The sequence below is a fragment of the Denticeps clupeoides genome, chromosome 10 (genome assembly GCF_900700375.1).
Source record: "Denticeps clupeoides chromosome 10, fDenClu1.1, whole genome shotgun sequence".
Taxonomy (NCBI): domain Eukaryota; kingdom Metazoa; phylum Chordata; class Actinopteri; order Clupeiformes; family Denticipitidae; genus Denticeps; species Denticeps clupeoides.
The window spans coordinates 17,851,498-17,861,213 of NC_041716.1; positions in this window are offsets into that span (position 1 = coordinate 17,851,498).

Consider the following 9,716-nt stretch of genomic DNA (forward strand, 5'->3'; position numbering starts at 1 on the left):
ACATTTGGGTGTCCAGATGTCTAGAAACCAGATAACAACACAAAGAAGTAATATTAAAAAAATCTAAATTGGATTCTTTATTAGGAACTATGTGACATGGTGATGTATTCCTATTTATCACGTAATATGAATTTAATAGGACTTGGAACTAGGACTAGGAAAGAGAACACTTTATAGCCCAAATCAAATGCACAACTCTGCACGTTTACATGCGAAGTGTTGGGAGACGAGTCAGTGGCAAGACTAATTCTCTCAGACGCTGAAACCTGGTTTTAATAACGTGGGATGGGAAATTCCCACATGCACCGCCCCCTCAACAACATACACTTTCACTGCGCCCAAAAGCGCCACATTGTTCCCATCGCTCCTTGGATGTTCGCTGCCAAACACGTTTGACATTTAACACCTATGGTATGTTTTTGAAAAAAAGAAAAAGCTTTGGAACAGCTTTGCAATTTACCTTCAAAGCCTTCAGCCTTGCTAATTGTCCTACATTTTTAGACCTTACAGGACGAGAGTTCATGAGATTGTCTACTCTAGACTTAGAAATGACCAAAATAAAACCAGGCCGAGACCTCAGTGAACTCAACATGTTCAGAACAGAGACTTTAGGGGCTGTGAAATCTAATGTGCAAAGGCCTATAATGGTCAAACTCCCTGAACCTGACCACACCCAACGTTGAACTAGGACACTCAACTCGTATATCCCAACGGAATCGGTCTCAAGAACCAATTTTTCACGTTCCACGTTCACTATTAATCTCTGTCCTTATGGATATCCATTTCTGTGCCTCTGGCACGTTGCAGTCCCGGTGTTAGTCAAGGGACAGGAAGGATACTATTCTCATTTATCATCTTTTCTGGATACCACCCAACAGGTAAAACTGTAGGTCTGATCAGGTCAGACACTCATCTACACCTACAATACCTACGGTGGTAGGCAAACCGACAATAAAAAAATCAATCCTGTAATTTCTGAAGAGCAAAAAAAGTTTTAGAAAGTGGGGTAAGAATAATGTGGTTCAGGAGTGGTCTTTTATTGTAATAGTCCAATCAAAACCGGAATACTTTTATTTATATGCATTCTAGAAATATAAGCTTTCAAAAACTTTGATGCACCTACTCTGTGGCGTTATGGAGATTAAGATGGAGCCATTTTAAAGAAGAAAAGCAAGAAACATATTTATTGCATATTATTTATTTGTATTTGTTGCATCAGGAGAAAGTGAAGTATGTTTGAATCTGTTTTTCAGAGTCGCCTCTTTTTTAACATGGCTGCTTTGTTCACTATTGTCATCTTCAAAAGCCGCTTCATGGGATGCTCATTAACATGAGTGAAAGATAAGGAAGAGTTCATCATAAACTTTCAGGACTGTTGTAACCGTCACTGTTGTCTAAGAGATGCCGAGGGTGTGAAATGCTGCCATCACAGCAAAAGCTCCCCGCTTTAGAGACCCAAATGTTAAATCTTGTTTGCTATTTTTTTTTTTTTATTACATAAACTAACATGATGTTGTTTCATAGTCCTGTGTCTTCAGTTTTGGTCTATAACAAAAGTTAAATAAGGGTGGCAACACAGTCTAAATGTTTTAAATGGTTGCCAGAGAAGATTTACACCTCTAAGGTTATATGTAACTGCACTAACATCAGGTCACATGATACACTAAGGAATGAAACGCTGAGTACAATCTGACACCCAGGCTATTAACTAAGTGCACCGTGCTAATAGGGGTCTTAGCAGAAGCCAAAATGAAATATCCAGGCCTTTGTGGACAAGCTGCTTGAAGATCCCTTTGCAAGGAGAGCGATACCGCAACGATACAGGCCCTCTGAACCAGAGCTCAGGTCCAAGTCAGGAAGAGGGTTTGGGGGGTCGGACATCCTTCATATTTCAGCTGAACTGACAGCTCGTTCATTCACGGCCAGCCTCGGACGGCCTGTTGATCTTTCCAGACGTGCTTGTGTTTGACACCTGGTGGGCCGCTCCGTTGGTGAACCATGAAAACTTGGTGCACTTCCTGATCGGGTTTCTTGCACTCTCTTCTCTTCTCCCAGCTGTTGCACATGTAGGGACACTTCAACATGGCCCTGCAGCTGTGTGTTCTTACATCTGGTCTTCCTGCAAGAAGATGGACATGCTCCAGAATTAACCAACTAATGAAAAAAGAAATGAAAAATGCCTTTCTGAATAGATATTTTGGGGGGAAACAGACTGCATGCTCAAGTTTTAATTGATGTCTTCATGTGTTTAAATCCATTTATATCTGTAGTTTACATGCTGTTCTTATCTCATGGGGCTAAACACTGCTGATGTTCAAACTGATCCTTATTTAGGATGTAGGCTTATTGCAGCAGCTTTTTGTCTTACATGCAAATCACTCAACAGCATTTATCATGGTTACAGACACTTGGCATGAAGCTGCATGCTCTTTTATAATTTCACCCCTCTTTCTCGTCTCATGACAATGACGTGTATTACTGGTAGCCTGAGTTGATGGTGATTGGCATTTCGCGTCAAAGGGGCGTGGTAGCTCCAGTCCCAGGTGACTAAGTAAATGGTGTCAGGATGTAGTTTGGGCCTACAGCCGGGATGTTTTCATGTCCCTGTGTTGGCTGGGCGCCCAGATTGCTGTAGGCTGAAATGGGCGAGTCTTGAACGAGAAAGCTCTCATTTTGGTTGTGACACTCAGAGTTATCATCATAGCTGCTGTAGATCTAGATTTTAAGACCAGTATATGGGTGTATCTGCCTAAACAGGAATGTTCAGATTGAAAATGTGCTATTATTTCAAACACTGAATAACGTAAAAAAAATATTCAAGATGACAATGACACCAGTTTTGCGATACATTATATTACATGGTAAAATGCGAAGCATTTTTAAGTTCTCTCAACTTCACGCCCATGTCACAACTACTAAACTAAAAAGGCTTTGCAGCCGGTTGCCTTAAATTGAGGTTTTCCACACTTTTTTATATTGTACAGTGTAGATAAAACATTAATATATTGCACATGTGCACATACATCATTACTTTTATGACCAGTATTAAGGTTACTGCCAATAAGTGTAATGACGTATTGGACACAAAGCCATGCTACTGCTACTTTCAGAAAAATATGATGTTCCCATTAACAGTAATAATGAGCCTTCCACTTCGACCTGAAAGGACAGAATGGCTTCCCCGCAGCCCCATTGTTCCCGTTTCTGTGTACTTCCTACTTGTACATCACAGCAGGCTCTTCGTTCATTGACTCTTCTGTCTGCACCTCCCACGGCACTGCGCTTCGGAATCCTTCCTTTGTCCGACAAAGGCCGCCCATTGGCAAGCAAACATCCCGGTCGTCCTCCGTCAAGCGCTGTGAAGCCCTCGTCCAGATCATTCTGCACAGAGTAAACACAGTGTGCGCTAATCCAGATCTGTCAGCGCAATGTATTTCCATGTGACGTGCGCACGATGACTGATGTTAGTCCTACCTGAGTGCTACATTCGTGCATTTTATGAACAATTTATATTGGCATAGCTGAAAAAAAGAAAAGACTTCATGACTGAGAAGTTGAAAGTGACAGAGTGACTAAAGACTCTGAGACACTGAAGTGCTCACAGTTCAAAGACAACTTGTCATTTCTGCTTTATATTATTTGTCATGTACTGATACCAGCTATTCAAAAGAATAATGGTGATTAGAATCCGAACCAAGGCTATATACTCATCATGCTCCTCAGAGAGCCACTGTTGCAGGGCATCCTGTCACCCCTGGGCCATTTTTAGGCACTGCACACCAAGAAAACCATGCTGTCTGGAGATTCTCTGATCTAGTCACCGAGCATCAAAGTTTGAACAAAAAGATTCTTAGATTTGTCCTTTTTTCCTGCTTACAGTAAATCAAGGGCTTGATGTTCACCTGAATAGATATCCACTGCTTGACAGGTGCCATTATAACCAGATCCCCAGTGTTGTTCATTTCTCCAGTCAGTGGTTTTAATGTGTGAGATTTATGGCTGGCAGTGAAGGAGACACATTAATATGAAGTCTTTATTCCAACTGCACCAGACGTCTCTACTCAGTCCTGATTGACTGGGACTTTGCCAAAGGACTTTGTACCTTATCCCACACGTTTATATTCCATCCCCAGCTCAACCAACATGTAAGTCTTTTAAATTCAAGAGGACAGAGGATGAGAAGGAAAAACGAAAGAACAAATGATGCAAAAATGCATCTCAACGCATATGTACAATCCACTGTGTCACGTCCGTGAGCTGACGAAGGAAGGAAGCGCAGAAATGGGACGTACTTACAAAGATTTTAATGAACACAAAGGAAAACCTGCACTAGGGCCAAAACAAAGAGAACAAACAGAAACGAACCCGCATGCGTGTGGTGATTGCCAGGAACTGACAACATACAAATAGTAAGGAACAGATTCCACTGTAATGTCGCAGCGTTGAAATGCCGGCTGCATTCCAGTTTTATGGGAGTCCCAATCCATTAAGCTTAAATAGTGCCAGGTGCAATGGATCGGGACTCCCTAATCAGGTGCATGGGCACCTACTGTGACGCCCCCTCCTTTGACGCTTCCACCACCCCCAGGGAGGTGGTCCCGGACCCTCCGGCAACAGCTTACCATACCACAGGGTGATGCTGCACGTCCCTGCTGGTGCCCCCAGCTCTCCTCCCTGCACCGCCCAGGGAGGCGGCCTCGGACCGCCCGGAGACCAGTCACCGCACCGCAGGGTGGTGCCTTCTGGCGACATGCAGCCCCTGCCACTGCACGTCTCTTTTGTCATTGTCAGGCCAATTGGTGCCAGGTGCAATGGAACGGGACTCCCTAATCAGGTGCATGGGCCCGGAGCGTCATAAACTGTTGATAAAGAAAAACAATGCTAAGTATAGCACAGTAGAGCACAAATCATTTTGAATATAATTAATTTTCCGCACTTAAATAAACAAATGCATTAGAGGGTTTCTGTTAAGTTTTCATTTTCAGTACTCACCTCACATATGAAGTAACATCAAGGATCAAATGATCAACTTTTACCTGAGTTCAGTTCTTTTACCCGTCCCACTACGCGTGCATATTTTTAAATGAATAATTCATGTTGACGTTAACATCCGCTGCCTCCTACGCTCTATACGCTCTCACTCTATTCTTCTGTTTCCACATCCCTCTGCATTCCCACAACTGCAGCCGTGATTTCTCCAGAGTAAATCCCTGGGAAAAAAAAACACAATCCAACCATTGTTGAATCTTAAGTAAATTTGAGGTCTGGGCCCGAGCCAGAAAGGGACTAAAAACTCAAGTTGCGCTCCTGTGTGTTGGAAAGTGACACAACAAAGCCAAACTGCAGTTTAGCCCCTCGCATGTTCACATGAGAAACAGCAATTACAGCAAATGCAAGATCGGGTGTTCTGGTGGCGGGTTCTGTCTCTGCCGCTGTATGGGGTTACACACGGAACGCCGTGACAAACGTGACTTCTCATTTGCTTGGACGGAAGTTCGTATGGTCACTTAGTCGCTCTGCTCCCTCTGTTCCCTGATCTAAGGGACACTTCCCTGTGAATCATTTTGAAAGTACTTGCCCCCAAGTTGCTCTGCTTATTCCAACTAATTTCCGTCGATTCTTGGGGCATGGACAGCATTACGTGTATTCTCTCAAATGAATCACAGATGCGCTGGGTTAGTGTTACTTCTGGGAAATCTGCGATTTGGTGATTTCACTTACATAACACTTACATAACATAACACATACACATGCATACACATTTAACAAATAAATACAAAATGTATAAATACATTATAATTTTTCTTAGTCTAGCACCCAACACTCTCCGAGCAGGTTCTTCAATGACAAGTCTAAGCCTTTTCAGGGCTCTTAGTTTGTATACTTGATATTCTATAGAAATCGAACGAGAATTGCTGGTGTCTTCCCATTGTAAGTCGCTTTGGATAAAAGCGTCTGCCAAATAAAGTAAAGTAAAGTAAAGTAAAGTACATAAATTCTAATCTACTACAATACTGATAATCAAAAACACAAAAAAGTAGCTCACATTTTCCTGTAATTAGTTCATGCACAGGTTTGTGGCCATTTATGTTCAATTTTACAGTGTTGTGTAAGCAAGATAAATTGGTCAGGTGGAAAAGACACGAAATGTTCTTCAAATTTTGCACAGTTAAAGAGGCAAAATTTCAACGTACATGTTCATGCAAAATTCCCCCGCCAAATTCCCAGGCTTCTCTATGGGTGGAGGCTGTGAAAAGTAGTGTAATTATATAGGATAGGGAGCTTAAAGAAACACAACACTTAACCTTCCTCTAGTAAACACACACTCTCTCTCTCTCACACACACACACACACACACATACAGGTTAACTACTGTGAATCTGTAAGTGGCAGTTGGTTGCACACCCGCACTCCAATGTAACACTGCGATGCCTCAGCAGCATGCTAACTCCTTCCTTCCATTTCCAGAACTCCATAACCACATACTAAAGCCAACAGTTGCTTAATTTTATTATATGTAATAAATTAAATATAATAAAGATGATATTTTCTGCCTTTTCAGGACTAAACCTACAAAGGGTGATATTAAACCATAGCTCAGGAAAGCAAAGCCAACATAATGTTTAGACAGGGGTGTTGAGGGGTGAAGTTGTGGTGCCTTGGCAGGAGCTGAGGGCGGTGGCACAGTGATGTGGCTCCGCGCTATGAATGAAGTTGCGATAAGGGGATGGGAATGGAGGGGGGGGGCTCACATGAAAGGTGACGGGGGGGAAACACCCTGCGTCCCACCCCTTTTCATGTACACTCACCACTCAAGAATCCAGAGACTCTCAGACTTGTCGGGGGAAGCGCAGTGACTCACTGACGGAGGTCGGAGGCGTCCTAATTAACTTCACATCGAAAGAGTCCTCAGGGGCCAACAAGCTGTCAGTTGTATATTGAGTTGTTAAAAAAACGCGCTCACACACACAAACCCCACAATGCTCGGTGTTCCTTTAAACACCTGGCCTCCTGGCTGTTTCACGATTCTTCTACTCATTGTTCTAAAGTCTACTCCAGGAGCTGAAACATCGCCCTGAACGGTTTACACTTTCGGCTTTTAACGTCTTTGACTATAAACAGGTTAAAATTTGCATGAAATTGAACGGATTCTGTGTTTTAAGTTACAGTTTTTTTGGAAATTAATAGCTTGCAGAAAAGTCCGATACTCTGGAGCAGCACACGGAATTATCATGATGAGCTACACGCAGTCGGGCGAATGTTTCACCACCCAGATTGAAGATGTATTTACATTTGAAATAATTTGGGAGACTGTTTGGATGAAACCATAACACACATTTCACTAGAAGACTTAGGAGTACACTGGCTCAGACTAAATTTAACAGCAATTAATGCAGTATATAAACAGCGGATTGTGAACGTCAACTTAATAAATCTGTGAGCGTTTTGTAATGTATTAGCATTCCATTGAGGCGCTGGTAACATGACGATAAAATAGGAAAGTTCTTAAGTGTGAGAGAACATTTGCCCACAAGCAGTGGTATTGACATGATTCCATGGCTTCAGCCTTGATCCAAAGCTTACAAAGCTCACCAGGATGAATTCTACTGTAGTGCTGACTGTTTACCATTGGATGTCAGCACAAGAGACATAATTCAAGTGAATAATGCTGCACGTTCAGTTGATGTTGCTGCCTTGTGACTACAGTCGCCCCATGAACTGGACCCATGCATAGTGTTGTAGTCAAGACCGCCTAAACAAAGACCAAGACTTGAGGGTACCAAGACCAAAAAACACTAAGGCGAGACAAGACCAAGGCTGGTCGAGACAGTGAGCAAGACCAAGACCTAGACCGAAAACAGATGAGGGCTAGAATCGACATCACCTTACTCAGATCAACTGAGAAAAAAAGCATTGCTGCAAAGAGTCATTACTTGTGAAATCTAATTCATGTTATCTTGTCCTTATATCTCTCATTTAAAACCTCCCAGATTTGTTACGAGGCCTGATGGAAAATGTAATTCTCAGACGTTCAAAGGAAGTCTCTTATACCAGGGACAGAGGCCTGCTATGAATATGGCTATGTAATGATCCCTTGCTTTGAGTGGAAGACAATGGACATTTCAAGTTTTATATTCATTTTGGGATGTTATACAATTAAATTATTGCTGCTCTTGCACACAGACAGGCTTCTAATCAGATGTTTTCTGTGAATAGTGAAAGATAACCGGCTCAGCCGATGGAAGGACTACACAGACTTCAGTTGCATTATTAACTTCATCCAGGAGCAATTACAAGTCCTGGAGAAAATCCACAGTTATAGATGATTGTTGACAAAGTGCAGAGAAAATGGCCTTAAAGCAGAAAAAGAAGTTAGAATCATATGAGCCAAGTTGGATTCTGAAGGTTCAGCATACAGGCGTAAATGGGAGCTTCACAGGAGACTTCTCAAAGGGACCTAATTATATTTGGCAAGTTGATTCATATGACAAGTTAAAATTTTTTTGCTGTGAGTGTTCTTGTGTGTATCAATGACTTCTCGTTAAAAAAAAATTTCAAAGCTGTGATCCATGAGTTATTGGGGGCTATTTTATTAGAAATATTAGAATACTGTCCTAAATTTAAGACCACAGATTGTGGTACACGATAATTTGTGCACACAGGATAATTTTCTCCATTTCACGGTACATGGGGCTAGCTGCTTGCAATAAACTAAATATCTCCCTCTGAACAATTGACTTTGTCAGATTGAGTTTTTCCTCATAGTTGGACGACAAGAAATGCAGAGCTAGTTATCATATATAAAGAAGTTATAATACTTTTAATAATGCCTTCTCTCCAGATGTCTGGAGATGCATCTGATTGGTTGCATTTGAATTTAGGGGCGTAATAAATAACGATACTGTTCTGTGAGGATGCTGTCTTTTTTCCCGAATAGCATTGAGACCAAGAAAAGACTGAAATCGCAAAAAAATAGTCTCGAGAACTACAACGCTATCTATGCAACAAGACATCAGAAAAGTCCTTTAAAGTGGTGGACTGAGAAATTTGAATATTTCATTCTTAATTAAAACCAGCACCTTAACAATGGCCTCCCAGAGAGTATAGCAAATCCTGCCTCGCTTCAGACAGACTAGGACTAGGCCATTCTGCGAACACCAACTAAAATATGAGATGTGCAACCTCAACGCAGCATCTGGTTTAGCTATCAAGCTTCCATGGGATTTGACAGAATGAAATACAGGGGGTAGCGGACATTGCGTTGGGGGAGAGGTGGAGGGGCTTTGGGGCTTGGTCCATCTCTTCCCCTCCAGGGCAGGAACATTAGTGAAAAGTCTCTTCCCTTTTCTCACAAAGCCGTAAAGCATCCTGTCGGACTTCAAAGAGCTCCGCCACGGAGATGGAGGCCAGGGGCAGATGTCTCTTGTTTGGTTCTAGGTGGCGTCACGGAAAAGACCTGCCAGTCGCTTTCTTGGATGAGCCCAGCGCAGATCCTCACACCAACTCTGAAAAAGCAGGCCACGTGCTGTGGGCTGTGGAGGAGAAAGTCGCGAAGCATTTTTACACGCTGATTTGGGAGGGTCACACCTTCATGCAGAACACATCCAAATCCAGGACAGAGCTTGAGAGTCAATGTGGTTCGTTAGCATTTCTGAACAACCGGTTCCCTCTGAAATAACCTCTAGACAGCACAGCACTTAAATTTTACGTTGCCA